This window comes from Pan paniscus, chromosome 20 (genome assembly GCF_029289425.2).
Source record: "Pan paniscus chromosome 20, NHGRI_mPanPan1-v2.0_pri, whole genome shotgun sequence".
Classification (NCBI taxonomy): domain Eukaryota; kingdom Metazoa; phylum Chordata; class Mammalia; order Primates; family Hominidae; genus Pan; species Pan paniscus.
In genome coordinates, this window is record NC_073269.2 from 52700689 (window position 1) to 52716575 (window position 15887).

A 15887-nucleotide genomic window follows, 5' to 3' on the forward strand; every position below is an offset into this window, starting at 1 on the left:
CCATCTCAAAAAAAAAAAAAAAAAAAAAAACACCAAACAAACAAAAAACAAACAAACGAACAAACAAACAGATTTTGCAAACCTCGTGGCCAATGACCCCTATGGGGCTGTGTAAAATCATTTGGTAGAAAAATCATCTGCAATAACATGGAAGAGGGTCCACATACTTATGAAGTCTATGGTTTAGGGAGCTGTTAAAAAATAGGATTTTTTATTGTAGTAAAATATATACAACATAAAAGTTGCTATTTTAACCCCCTTTAAGTGTGCAATTAAGTGGTATTAATTGCATTCACAATGTTGTGAAACCATCACCACTATCTATTTCTAGAACTTTTAATCACCCCAAACAGAACTCTGTAATCGTTATTTAGGGAATAATTTGTTGTTATAATTTTTAAGTTGAGATATCATTCATCTACTACAAAATTCACCTCTTTTAAAGTATACAATTTAGTGTATTTTATATATTCACAAAGTTGTGCAACCATCACCACAATCTAATGCTTGACCTTTTTCATTGCCCTAAAAAGAAACCCCATACCCATTAGTAATCACTCTCCATTCTCTTCTACCCCCAGCCCTTGGCAACCTCTAACCTACTTTCTGTCTATGTAGATTTGCCTATTCTGGATATTTTATAAAGACAGAATCATACAGTATGTGGCCTTTTGTGTCTGGCTTCTTTCACTGAGCATAATGTTTTCTGGGCTCATCCATGTTGTATCATGCGTTCAAATTTCATTCTTTTATTATGGCTGGATAACATTCCATTGTATGGATATCCTAAAATTTATTTATCTATTCATCAGTTGGGAGACATTTAGGTTATTTCTATTTTGGGAATCTTATAAATAATACTGCCCTAAACATTCATGTATGAGTTTTGTGTGAACATATGTTCTTGGGTATATATCTAGGAGTGGAATTGCTGGGCCATATGGTAACTCTATGTTTAACTTTTGAAGAGCTGCCAAGTTGGTTTCCAAAGCTGCTATACCATTTTACATTCCCCACCAGCAATGCAAGAGAATTATAATTTTTTCCACATCTTTTCCAAGACTTGTTGTTGTCTGTCATTTTTATTAAAGTCATCATAGTGGGTATAAAGTATCTCATTGTGATTTTGATTTGCATTTTCCTAATGACTAATGATGTTGCCTTCTTTTCATGCACTTCTTGATCATTTGTATATCTTCTTCGAAGTAATGTCTATTCAAATTATTTTCCCATTTTAAATTGGGATTGTTTACATTTTGTTGTTGTTGAGTTGCAAGAGTTATATAATATATATACATATTTCTTGGATGCTAGACTCTTATTATATATATAATTTACAAATATTTTATCCTATTCTGTTTGTTGTCTTTTTACTTTCTTGACGGTACCCTTCAAAGTGTGAAAGTTTTACAATTTGATGATGTCCCATTTATCTATTTTTTTCTGTAGTAGTTTATGCCTTTCATGACATATTTAAGAAACCATTGCCTAGTTTAAGATCATCAAGACCTACTCTATGTTTTCTTCTAAGATCGTATATTTTTAGCTGTTACAATTAGGTTTTTGATTTGTTTTGAGTTAATTTTTGTATATGGTGTGAGGTAGGGTTCCAGCTTTATTCTTTTGCTTGTTGATATCCAATTATCCCAGCACCATTAGTTAAAAAGACTATTCCTTCCCCCATTAAATGATCTTGGCACTCTTGTTGAAAATCAATTGACCATGAATGTGACAGTTTATTTCTGGAATCTCAATTCTATTCCATTGATCTATATGTCTGTGGGTGAATGGTTTTTAAAAGGCAGGATATTGATGTATTCTGGCTACTTCCTGCTGCTTTTAAAAAATCGTAAGTCAGAAATGCTCCCAGGCAAGAACTGACCAGTTCGCAAACAAAAATGGACAGAAGTAAAATTCAGCAAAGGAAAGAGGCATTTTCTTTCTTTAGCCTAACATCTAAATGTACTGTGAGTCTAGAGGCTTGGAGTCTTACAGATTGACAAGGTTACTAAACAACAAGAGAGAGCCTCCAAGCCTTTTTGAGAATTGACATTAAGATTTCGTGGCCGGAAAAGGAGAATCAGACCAGAAGCAAAAATCTGATTTCATATATTATTGTTCCATTCAAGATTGTTGTTTCCAATGGTCTCAAATAGCTGCTATAAATATGGAGTGATCACAGGAACTATCAATGGCTTACAGACACCTTATGGAAGCTCACTGCACCATCTGTAAAGTTGTCTTGCCAAAGAGTGAGATTTAAATTTGATTGAGCTTCTAGTTCTAAATACTAGTTTACAGGATAAACAGGGAACAGAGGAATACATTAAAAAACCCCACATGGATGCAGTCAGCAGAATTCAGAATGTGGAAAAGCTATAGGAGAAAATGACCTGGTTTCTCCAAAAAATAACTGCAAGAAATTAAATAATGATCCATGCTACAATATGGATGAACCTTTAAAACATTATGCTAAGTGAAAGAAGCCAGACACAGAAGCCCACATATTGTATGATTTCATTTATATGAAATAACCATAATAGGCAAATCTGTAGAAAAAGAGGAAACTGAGTGGTTGCTGGGGCTGCCAACCGGCATGGGGTTTCTTTTTTGGGATGATGAAATGTTCTAGAATTAGATAATGGCGATAGTTGGACAACTCTGTGAATATACTAAAAGCCATCAAATTGTAACCTTTAAATGGATGGATTATATGATACATGGATTTTCTCTAAATAAAGCTATTTAAAAATCACAAAGAAAAAAAGAAGGGGAGGTGTATTAGTTGAATGAAATACATGGGCTTTGTTTTGATCCTGACTGAAAATGTTTTAAAATTATGAGACAATTGGACAAATTTGAACACTGACTAAATACTTGGTGATATTAAGAAAGTACAGGCCAGGTGCAGTGGCTCATGCCTGTAATCCCAACACTTTGGGAGGCCAAGGTGGGAAGATTGCTTGAACCCAGGAATTCGTGACCAGCCTAAGCAACATAGCAAGACCCCATGTCCACAAAAAAAAAAATAAGAAGAAGAATAAATTAGCCAGGCATGGCGGCATACGCCTGTAATTCCAGCTACTTGGGAGGCTGAAGTGGGAGAATCACTTGAATCGAGGAGGTGGAGGCTGCAGCGAGCCGTGATCATGCCACAGCACCCCAGCCTGGGGAATGGAGCAAGACCCTGTCTCAAAAAAAACTAAGAGAAAATATTTTTAGTATTGGGGGGGGTATTGTAATGATATTGTAATTATGTTTTTAGTAGTAGTTATCTCTTGGAGATACATACTGAAGTGTTTACAGGTTAAATACTATGTCTGAAATTTGCTTTAAAATAATCCAATCATAAGGGAAAGCAGGAGTATATAGATGAAATGAGACTGACATATATTGACAATCATTGAACATAAGAAGGTTCATTATACATTCTCCCTGCTTTTGGACAGTTTGAAATTTCCCATAACAAAAAGAAAAAATAAAAATCTAAATGCTTAAGAATTATATCTGGAAGAGATCTTTAGGGGTGGGACTCATAAATGGAATTGATTGGAAGCAAATAGACCAAAAACTTACCAAGCATTTGAGGAAATTTTCTTACTAAGGAAACCATAAGCCTGATCTATAAAAGACTAATTGCTCAATGTCTCAGAGAGGTGAGTTGACTTCTGCAGAGTCCCTGAAGACATACAGAGAGGAAATGGTGCAGAAGCAATATCGAAAGACATAACATCTGCAAATGTTTCAGAACTGATGAAAGACACCAATCCACAAATTCAAGAAGTCTTTCAAACTCAAAATAAAATAAACACAAAGGAAATCAAACACAGACACATTACAGTAAAACTCCTAAAAGACAAAGGCAAAGAGAAAAGTCTTAAAAGCAGTCATATAAAAAAAAGGGTAGATTACCTTCAAAAGAGGAACATTATTAAAGCTGACAGCTGACTTCTCAATCAGAAGATAGTGAATCATATTTTTAAAGTGCTGAGAAAAAGTAAATGCCAACATAGAACATATACTCAGTGAAAAAAGGATTATGACATACTGTAGTGCCAGCTTAAACATACTATATAAGATTCTTTTTAACTTTATGGACTCAAACTAATACTGAGCTATTTAATGAATAATCTTTGAACACCTGGATAATGTATAAGTACGGGTTAATATATAAGATTTTAAAAAGAAAATGAGAAAGAAAAACAGACTGTATCATGCCATCTGGATGATAGGCAAAAACAGTAAAACTAGAATTTGATGTTTTTTGTCTTTAAAATGACAAAGGGATCTTAAAGTATTCAGTCTGCTCTCAGCAAGGCATAGTAAAAAGTTAATTCTTTTTTTTTTTTTTTTTTTGAGACGGAGTCTCGCTCTGTCACCCAGGCTGGAGTGCAGTGGCGCGATCTCGGCTCACTGCAAGCTCCGCCTCCCGGGTTCACGCCATTCTCCTGCCTCAGCCTCCCGAGTAGCTGGGACTACAGGCGCCCGCTACCACGCCCGGCTAATTTTTTGTATTTTTAGTAGAGACGGGGTTTCACCGTGTTAGCCAGGATGGTCTCGATCTCCTGACCTCGTGATCCGCCCGCCTCGGCCTCCCAAAGTGCTGGGATTACAGGCGTGAGCCACCGCGCCCGGCCGTAAAAAGTTAATTCTTTACTTTCTGTGAAATTTGTCCGGGTAGCAGAGGTTCTTGCCTTACTAAATATTCTTGTTTGAGAAGATTTAACTTTTTTTCCTTTTTGCTGACCTTTGTCATATTGTTGAATTGTTTATTTTTTAAAACATGCAGTAAAAGATTCTCACTTACAAAAAGCTAAATTCCCTTACAGTTACCTTCCACTTTATTTATTTATTTATTTATTTATTTATTTATTTTTGAGACAGAGTTTCACTCTGTCACCCAGGCTGGAGTCCAGTGGCATGATCTTGGCTCACTGCAACCTCCGCCTCTCAGGTTCAAGTGACTCTTCTGCCTCAGTGTCCTAAGTAGCTGGGACTACAGGCACGTACCACCATGCCTGGCTAATTTTTTGTATTTTTAGTAGAGACAGGGTTTTGCCTTGTTGGCCAGGCTGGTCTCAAACTCCTGACCTCAGGTGATCCACCCACTTCAGTTTACCAAAGTGCTGGGATTACAGGCATGAGCCACCATTCCTGGCCTATATTTACTTTTTTTTTTTTTTTTTTTTTTGAGACAAGGTCTCACTCTGTCACCCAAGCTGCAGTGCAGAGGTGCAATCACAGCTCTCTGCAGCCTTGAACTCCCAGAGCCAAGTGATAATCCCACCTCAGCTGGGATCACAGGCATGCACCACCAATGCCCAGGTAATTAAAAAAAAAAAAAAAACTGTAGAGACAGAGTCTCCCTATGTTGCCCAGGCTGATCTCTAACTCCTGAACTCAAATGATCCTCCTGCCTCAGCCTCCCAAAGAGTTGGGATTACGGGCATGAGCCACTGTGCCTGGCCTATTTTTGAATATCTTGATTGTCATTATGGTTAATAGGGTAGCCAAGCTATAATTACTCCTTTCTCTTAGGCAATTATGCACCTATTTTAGTCAAGTGATCAGTATTTTGGACAATTCTTTTTGATGTTTCCTTTCATAAAATCAGACTATAAATTCAGAAAAGTTAAAAATCATCAAGATGTTTGTACATTCAAAATAATCTTTGGCCCTTCCTGGATGGCCAAAGCACCAAAGATCTGTTCCCTCACCTTGTAACCCACCATAGGAAATACACACACAGGGCGGGATGCTAGAACTCTTAAGTATATTTGATATGCTTTTTTTTTTTCAAGACAGAGTCTCACTCTGTTGCCCAAGCTGGAGTACTGTGGTGTGATCTTGGCTCACTGCAATCTCTGCCTCCCGGGTTCACGCGATTCTCCTGCCTCAGCTGGAGAATGTTGCCCAGGGTGGTCTCGAACTCCTGGGCTCAAGCAATCCACCTGCCTCGGCCTCTCAAAGTGCTGGGATTACAGGCGTGAGGCACCACGCCCAGCCTATATTTGATGTGCTTCTGTTTTTAAAATGATTCTACAATAGTGTAAAAACCTCCCTGATTTTTGAACACACAATGTGAAAAATGCTTTCAAACTAAAAAGATGAGCTCAGCCTTCCTTAGATTAATTTTGTGCATTAAATGTCACTATTATAAATATATCTCAGAGACTGTCCACTTTTACAGGATGGTGATGTGTCAATATCTTCAGTGTCCATAATCTGTTCTTGCCCCCAGGAGAAACATTGATCTAATTCTCTTGGAATAATTATATAGTATGCCCTAATAGAGCATTCTGTTTTCTTCTTATTAGATAGTATTAGTCACTGTAGTAAATTCCCCATCATTATTTAGTCCTACAATCAATAAGTGACTTCTGCTTTCCTTTCATGCTTTCCTGAAGGTTAGCTGGAAACTACAGGCCAGAAATTGGGTCTTGGACAAAGGAGAGTCAAAGTGCCTCGATGAATAGACAATACCTGATACCCTGAGCTATTGACACTTCAAGAAATAGACTCACTGGGTTCAGGTTTTCCCATGTGTATGAGTCTGTTTTCATGCTGCTGATAAAGACATACCTGAGACATGGTGATTTATAAAGAAAAAGAGGTTTAGTGGACTTACAGTTCCACGTGGGGCTGAGGAGGCCTTCCAATTATGGTGGAAGGCGAAAGGCACATCTTACATGGCAGCAGGCAAGAGAGAGAACTTGTGCAAGGAAACCCCCCCTTATAAAACTATCAGATTGGCTCTCTGCTCCTCCCGTTCAACAGACGGCTGCATCTTCTTGTGCTTTGCCAGCCACGTACGTCCCTGAGACACCACAGTGAAGTTGAAGTCCGGAGTCAATGGATTTGTTGGAACTGGGAGCCTGGTCACCAGGGCTGCTTTTAACTCTAGTAAAGTAGATATTGTTGCCATCAATGACCCCTTCATTGACCTCAACTACATGGTCTACATGTTCCAGTATGATTCCACCCATGGCAAATTCCATGGCACCATCAAGGCTGAGAATGGGAAGCTTGTCATCAATGGAAATCCCATCACCATTTTCGAGGTGCGAGACCCCTCCAAAATCAAATGGGGCAATGCTGGTGCTGAGTCCATCATGGAGTCGACCGGCATCTTCACCACCATGAAGAAGGCTGGGGCTCGCTTGCGGGGAGGAGCCAAAAGGGTTATCATCTCTGCCCCCTCTTCTGACGCTCCCATGTTCGTGATGGGCATGAACCACGAGAAGTATGACAACAGCTTCAAGATCATCAGCAATGCCTCCTGCACCACCAACTGCTTAGTGCCCCGGCCAAGGTCACCCATGACAACTTTGGTATTGTGGAAGGACTCATGACCACAGTCCACGCCATTACTGCCACCCAGAAGACTGTGGATGGCCCCTCTGGGAAACTGTGGCATCATGGCCGTTGGACTCTCCAGAATATCATCCGTGCCTCTACTGGCACTGCCAAGGCTGTAGGCAAGGTCATCCTTGAGCTGAATGGGAAGCTCATAGGCATGGCCTTCCATATCCCCACTGCCAACGTGTTGGTCATGGACCTGACCTGCCATCTGGGAAAACCCTGCCAAATATGATGATGTCAAGAAAACGATGAAGCAGGCATTGGAGGACCCCCTCAAGGGCATCCTGGGCCACACTGAGCACCAGGTCGTCTCCTCTGACTTCGACAGCGACACCCACTCTTCCACCTTCAATGCTGGGGCTGGCATTGCCCTTAGCAACCACTTTGTCAAGCTCATTTCCTGGTATGATGATGAATTTGGCTACAGTAACAGTATGGTGGACCTCATGGCCCACATGGCCTCCAAGGAGTAAGACCCCAGACCACCAGCCCCAGAGAGAGCATGAGAGGAAGAGAGAGGTCCTCACTGCTGGGGAGTCCCTGCCAACTCAGTCCCCCACCACACTGCGAATCTCCCCTCCTCACAATTTCCATGCCGATCCCCTGAAGAGGGAGGGGCCTAGGGAGCCCCACCTTGTCATGTAACATCAATAAAGTCCTCTATGCTCAGCCAAAAAAAAGAACAAAAGAACCATCAGATCTCGTGAGACTTATTCACTATCACGAGAACAGCACGAGAAAGACCTGCCCCCATGATTCAATTACCTCTCACCAAGTCCCTCCCACAACACGTGGGAATTGTGGGAGCTACAATCCAAGATGAGATTTCGGTGGGGACACAGCCAAACCATATCACCGTGTAAACCAGCATTGTCCTCCCAAGTAGACACCTGTGATATTCTGTACCAGAAGCAGAACCAGAATTTCCAGAGTTCTTTCTATTCCATAAGTAGATTATTTCATGACGACTAACCCTGTATCTGATAAAAATAAATAAATAAATAGGCCGGGCGCGGTGGCTCACGTCTGTAATCCCAGCACTTTGGGAGGCCGAGTCGAGTGGATCACGAGGTCAGGAGATTGAGACCATCCTGGCTAACACGGTGAAACTCTGTCTGTACTAGAAATACAAAAAATTAGCCGGGTGTGGTGGTGGGCCCCTGTAGTCCCAGCTACTCGGGAGGCTGAGGCAGGAGAATGGCGTGAACCCGGGAGGCGGAGCTTGCAGTGAGCCGAGATTGTGCCACTGCACTCCAGCCTGGGTGACAGAGCGAGACTCCGTCCCAAAATAAATAAATAAATAAATAAATAAATAAATAAATAAATATTTTTTAAAAAACAGACTCCTATTTACATAGAACAAAATGAAACTGATGAAGGAAATCTGCTTGTGGTTATTTATTTTTAATATTATTGAGAATTGCTTTACAAATGTTCTTTCTTTTTATGGGCATAGGAAGAAGCTCTTTTCCTTTCTTCGTGACCCACTGCCAACTCTCAATTTAACATTAATACTTGAGGAAATTGGAATGAAAGCCTCTCAGTAGTATTTTTCCATCTGACTCTTCCAAATTCTGGAAAACATATCCTGTGTCAAATCTCAATATAAATTATAAACTGTCCGGGTGCAGTGGCTCACGCCTGTAATCCTAACACTTTGGAAGGCAGGGGTAGGATGATGTCTTGAGCCCAGGAGTTTAAGACCAGCCTGGGTAATACAGCAAGACCCCATCTCTACAAAAAATAATTTTTAAAAAATATTAGCCAGGCGAGGTGGCACACGCCTGTAGTCCCAGCTTGGGAGGCTGAGGTGGGAAGAGTGCCTGAGCCCAGGAAATCGAAGCTACAGTGAGCCATGATTGCACCACTGAACTCCAGCCTGGGTAACAAACCAAGACTGTCTCAAAAAAAAAAATTATAAGCTAACAAATCATCAGAGACTGAAATATTATAATAATTCTAATCAGAATGCAGATGAATGCATTTATGATGGGTAAGGCTTAGAAATTTGGTTGTGCTTGAATTTTATGGTTATAATGTATCAATAAATAACTGAACCATATATATATATATTATATCTGGAAAGATCCATAATGATTCTGATAAAAATATGAAAAACATCAACTGACTAAGTAGTCAGTGCAACTACTTAGAATAATGGGTAGATATTATTACAAATAACTTCATCCTTTCTGGCAATGCAGAATAACTTCATCCATCCTGACAATGTAGCATTTTCATGAGTTTAATATGCATTGGCTCCCATTGTTGCAAGGATATAGACAAATCAAATGTACTACCAAGGCTATACTGACAATATTGTATGTGAGAATAAAGCCAGTTAATCTAGTCAGAAAAGCCCACCATTATGGAACAAAGGCTGATGTGTAGAACTTCATTTGTAGAACCAGATCCTACAAGCCCTCCCAGGAAATTAAACCAGTACATATGCTGTGGTTTACAGGATCTCAGTCCAGACTTAAAGGATCTTGAAGGAGGAAGAATTCACCCATAAAAGTAGGCAGCAGGGTGTGGTGGCTCATGCCTGTAATCCCAGCACTTTCGAAGGCGATCACCTGAAGTCAGGAGTTTGAGACTAGCCTGGCCGCATGGTGAAACCCCGTCTCTACCAAAAAATACAAAAATTACCTGGGGGTGGTGACACATGCCTGTGATCCCAGCTCCTTGAGAGCCCAAGGTGTGAGACTCGCTTGAACCCAGGAGGCGGATGTTGCAGTGAACCAATATTGCGCCACTGCACTCCACCTCCAGGTGACAGAGGGAGACTCCGTCTCAAAAAAAAAAAAAGTAGGCAGTAAAAGAAAGTTCTATTCGTTCCAGACTAATAGAGTCCAGTCCAAATATACAACTCTAGATTCCTTACATAATATCCAGACAGAAGCTAATTCTCTGGTTTTAGCAGTGCTCACCACCACATAATTCTAGATTTACTAACCATACAACAAGGAGGCCTCTGTGTGCAATTAACACCTCTTGTTTTATCTATGTAAGTTTACCAAGCCAAATAGGACAGAGCCTACACTATATAAAGGTACAATTCAGAGACCACATGAAATAGCCACCACTGAGTCTGTGTACTAATATAAATGATATACAAACATTATTGATCATTGGGATTGGGAATATATGCCACAAATTAAGCTCCAATTTGTTTTCTATTTCCCGTAACATTTGTGAGTTATCCGATATTTTAATTAAGAATAGTACAAACCAGAATCAGACCAACCCTTTATTTTATCAATAGTTACCTTTAGAGATAACATGATTTCAGGAGCTCTGTGCAGGAAACTTATTCAACACTTGGAAAATAAGACTTAAAAATGATTTTCATCTGGCGCAGTGGCTCATATCTATAATCCCAGCACTTTGGGAGCCGAAGCAGGTGGATCACCTGAGGTCAGGAGTTCGAGACCAGCCTGGCCAACATTTCAAAAACCCGTCTCTACTAAAAATACAAAAATTAGCTGGGCATGGTGGCGGGCACCTGTAATCCCAGCTACTCAGGAGGCTGAAGCAGGAGAATTGCTTGAGCCTAGGAGGTGGAGGTTGCGGTGACCAGAGATTGCACCACTCCACTACAGCCTGGGCAACAGAGCAAGACCCTGTCTCAAATAAAATAAAATAAAATAAAATAAAAAGATTAGAACACCTGTTAGCCAATGAGGATAAGTGATGATGAGGGAAGCTGCATTTCCAGCATGCTTGGTCTCAGAGCAACACTGGCAGGACAAGTTTTAGCACAAGTGTCAAAGCTAAAATGCAGGTTGGGAGCAGGTGGGTCAGGTACTGCAAAAATACGGCCAGGTGCGGTGGCTCACGCCTGTAATCCCAGCATTTTGGGAGGCCAAGGTGGGTGGATCATGAGGTCAGGAGATTGAGACCATCCTTGCTAACACGGTGAAACCCCGTCCCTACTAAAAATACAAAAAATTAGCCGGGCGTGGTGGCGGGCGCCTGTGGTCCCAGCTACTCGGGAGGCCTGAGACAGGAGAATGGTGTGAACCCGGGAGGCGGAGCTTGCAGTGAGCTGAGATTGTGCCACTGCACTCCAGCCTGGGCGACAGAGCGAGACTCCGCCTCAAAAAAAAAAAAAAAAACAAAAAAACAAATGGAAGGAAGGCTGGGGCTGGGGTTGTGGGGCCCATCCCGTGTACACTCCACGTGGCCCAGCTGAGAGCTCCTCAGGTTGACACAGAGCACAGGCAGACAACAGGTATCCTAATTTGCTTCCAACACCAAGGCCCTGGCGTATTTCAGAAAACCTCGGAAACAAACCCTAAATGCTCAGCATTTGGAGGCACTAAAAACATGCACAAAACACACAAGCATTGAGTGATTTATTTGCCATGATCTCTTGCTGCTGTTCAGATCCAAGAGACCTCAGGGAGAAGGGCTGAGCAGGCAGGGGTGTCCATCCGGCCACCGCCTCTCCCTTTCCTCTTGAGGGCTCTGGGGGGTGTTGGACTCACATGAATAATCCCAGATCTGAGGACGCTGACACTGTCACTGATGGGACAGAAAGCAGTCACGAGACCAAGTCTGGGCTCTCCTGGGGCTTCCGGTCTACTAGGATAAGTGGAAACTAAATAAACAACTGGAAATGCAATCATTTCATGGAGCAAAAACACATGCTACCAGGAAAGTCCAACTAGGTGATGTGGTGGAAAGTGACTGCAGGAGGACTCTGCTTTAGGTAGCAGGGCTGGGGAAGTTGGTGACACCTGGCAGGAAGGAATACAAAGGAATACAAAGGAGGTAGCCATGGTGGGCAAGGGGAGTGACAAGAGGAGAGGCCCAGGCATGGAGAAGAGAAGAGAAAGTGAAAGTGCAGAGATTTTTGTTTGTTTGTTTTTTGTTTTTTGAGACGGAGTCTTGCTCTGTCTCCCAGGCTGGAGTACAGTGGTGCAATCTCAGCTCACTGCAACCTCTGCCTCCCAGGTTCAAGCAATTCTCCAGCCTTAGCCTCCCAAGTAGCTGGGATTACGGATGCACGCCACCATGACTAATTTTCGTATTTTTTGTAGAGACGGGGTTTCACCATGTTGGCCAGGCTGGTCTCCAACTCCTGACCTCAGGTGATCCACCTGTCTCGGCCTCCCAAAGTGCTGGGATTACAGGTGTGAGCCACCACACCCGGCCAGTACAGAGCTCTTTAGTGAAGAACTTGGAGGACTTGAGGATCTGAGAGAGGCCAGAGGACAGCCCCCAGTGAGCAAGACTCAGTGAGTTCTCAACTTGAGGCAGGAAGAGATCAAGATATAGAGGCTCCTATTTTATTTCATGCATAAGACAGAGCCTTGGAGAGTCTTCAACAGGGGTGACAAGACCTGGATTGTGCTTTTTTTTTTTTTTTTTGCAGAGTCTCACTCTGTCACCCAGGCTGGAGTTTAGTGGTGCAATCTTGGCTCACTGCAACCTCTGCTTCCCGAGTTCAAGCAATTCTCCTGCCTAAGCCTCCCAAGCAGCTGGAATTACAGGTGCGCACCACCACACCCAGCTAATTATTTTTGTATTTTTTGTAGAGACAGGGTCTCACTGTGTTGCCCAGGCTGGTCTCAAACTCGTGAACTGAAGCGATCCACCTGCCTCTGCCTCCCAAAGTGCTGGGATTACAGGCATGAGCCATCATGCCCAGCTGGACTGTGCCTTATAAAAGTCCCTTTGGCTGAATGTAGAGAGAAAATTTGAGGAAAGCAGGGGTGGAAACGAGTGGCCAGATTAGAAGGCTGTTTGCTCAAGCAGGAGAGAGAGCATCGTGGCTTGGGTGAGGGTAGGGGGAGAGAGAGGTAGATTCAGATTTGGGATTGATTTTGGAGGCATGACTAACCTGTGTTCTCACGAAAATGGATTTGTCCCCAGAGCAACTACAAGTCTATGTGACATCAAGGTTCATAAGACAGGAGAATCACCAAGGGAAAAATAGGGCCCCAACCAATAAGACAAAAGGAATAGATGTAAGGAGAATTGGAACAGGGCCCTAAGATCTAGAAGTGCTGGTGTTGGAGGTCAACAGAGTGTCATTCACTTTGTCAGCCAGCATTTCCACCCCTCTGGTTTGGTGTCAGTGTTTATCTGCTGGCTTTCTGCTTCATTCTTAGTCATCAGCACCCTCCTTTGTACCACCAGGCTAGAAGCCTGCAAACTATATTGCCCAGCTTCCCTTGTGAGATGGCTTCCCAATAGGTTCTGCTTGCAGGAAGCACCACTTCTCAATTCTTTCTGCTTCTAGGAGGGCCTCTGGCCACAGCCAAAGAGGTGAACAAGGTCCCAGTTCCCACTGGTCATGAATTTGTAATGTGTCAATTTCATTAAGCTGAAGGAGGTTTCCCACAAGCCTTTCCCTATGCAGCTGAAAGTTAGCATGGGCCCCAGGAGACAACGTGCATGAATGTGGAAGGCAGAAGGGAAGCAGAAGCCATATGCTTTTGTGTTGGGTAGGTGGGTGCAGGCCCAGGCACTGTGGCTGTCATGCACGTTGTTTGCACCTTGAGGCTCTCCCTGGGGATGTGAGGCAGCAGCCAGGCCCCTACCTCTCCCAGCTCCCACAGGATCCTCCCGCAGGTACACATTTAACTCCAAATCAAAGAGCAGTGACTTCTCCTGGAAGACATCCGCTCGTGAAAATTGGAGTCCTGGAGACTGTGGGGGTCCCGTCTGTCTACATGGCTTCCCACTGATCCTCTCAGTTCGTCTGCCCTGGCTTCCCCACTTTGTATCCCATCTTCCCTTCCCAATACCTGCCCTGCTGACTTCAGGCTGTACCAGCAGATGCAGAGAGATCACCCTTACATAGATGGCTCAATCAGCTTATGCAATGCATATGGTCAAATCCCTATCACCCATCCCTTATGAATTGTGATATTCAGCTTCCTATATCCATTTACCTAGATGATATGGTTTGGCTGTGTCCCCACCCAAATCTTGTCTCCGAATTGTAGCTCCCATAATTCCCATGTGTTGTGGAGGTACCTGGTGGGAGATAATTGAATCATGAGGATGGTTCCCCCGTACTGTTCTGTAGTAGTGAATACGTCTCATGAGAGCTGATCATTTTATAAGGGTTTCCCCTTTCACTTGATTCTCATTCTCTCTTGCCTGCCACCATGTAAGACGTGACTTTTCCCTTCTGCCATGATTGTGAGGCCTCCCCAGCCATGTGGAACTGTAAGTCCATTAAACATCTTTTCCTTTATAAATTACCCAGTCTTGGGTATGTCTTTATCAGCAATTTGATCAAACACTAGTATCCAGTTATTTGATCAAACACTAACCTAGATGTTGCTATGAAAGTATTTTGTACATGTGACTGACATCTACTATCAGTTGACTTTAAGTAAATTATCCTAGATAATCTGGGTGAGCCTGATCCAATCAGTTGAAAGGCCTTTGGGGGAGCAGAACTGAGGTTTCCCTGAGGAAGAAGGAATTTTGCTTTTGAATGACATCAACTCCTGCCTGAGAGTTTCCAGCCTGCCCTGTGGATCTTGGACTTACCTAGCCAGCCCCTAAAATGGCAGAAGTCCATTCATTTGCAATAAGTAAATACATAAATACATAAATAAATACATGTACACATATATGCATACATATATACATGTATGTATATATATGTGTATGTGCATATATCTTAGTCTGTTTTGCTTTGCTATCAAAAAAATACCTGGGCTGGGCGCGGTGGCTCACGCCTGTAATCCCAGCACTTTGGGAGGCTGAGGTGGGTGGATCACAAGGTCAAGAGATCGAGACCATCCTGGCGAACATGGTGAAACCCTGTGTCTACTAAAAATACAAAAAACAAATTAGCTGGGCATGGTGGCATGTGCCTGTAGTCCCAGCTACTCGGGAGGCTGAGGCAGGAGAATGGCTTGAACCTGGGAGGCGGAGGTTGCAGTGAGCCGAGATTGCGCCACTGCACTCCAGCCTGGCGACACGGCGAGACTCCATCTCAAAAAAAAAAAAAAAGAACCAATCTGAGCCTGGGTACTGGGTAATTCATAAAGAAAAGAGGTTTATTTGACTCACCAGTCTGCAGTGTGAGGGCCACAGGCTTCTTCCACTCATGGCAGAAGTGGAAGGGTAGCTGGCATGTCCAAATCACATGGCAAGAGAATGAGCAAGAGAATGGGAAGATGCCAGTCTCTTTTTAATAACCAGCTCCCAGGGGAACTCTTGCAGGTGCTAATAGAGAGATAACTCACTCACTACCAAGAGGCTGACACCAAACCAATTGTGAGAAATTCACCTCCATGACCCAGACACCTCCCATTAGGCCCCACCCCTGACATTGGGGATCAAAATGCAACATGAGGTTTGGAGAGTCAAATATCCAAACTCCAGCAGCATATATGTGTATTTATATGCATACGTGTATATATCATATCTATATCTCCTACTGGTTCTGTTCTTCTGGAGAACCAGGACTGATACCTGGATACATATATGCATATCCACATCTTACTCCTCATCATTCTCTTTCTCTGACTGACACCTGGCTGGTACTCTGC

At 42.7% G+C, this 15887-nt stretch overlaps 2 pseudogenes across 1 annotated transcript in view; one reads left to right on the forward strand and one right to left on the reverse strand.

The window, feature by feature from the left end:
• The window catches only part of PPP5D1P (uncharacterized), an 89925-nt pseudogene that overhangs the window by 35835 nt on the left and 38203 nt on the right, over window positions 1–15887 (reverse strand). The window lies entirely within an intron of this gene.
• LOC106634118 (glyceraldehyde-3-phosphate dehydrogenase-like) lies at window positions 2683–8641 on the forward strand (annotated as a pseudogene).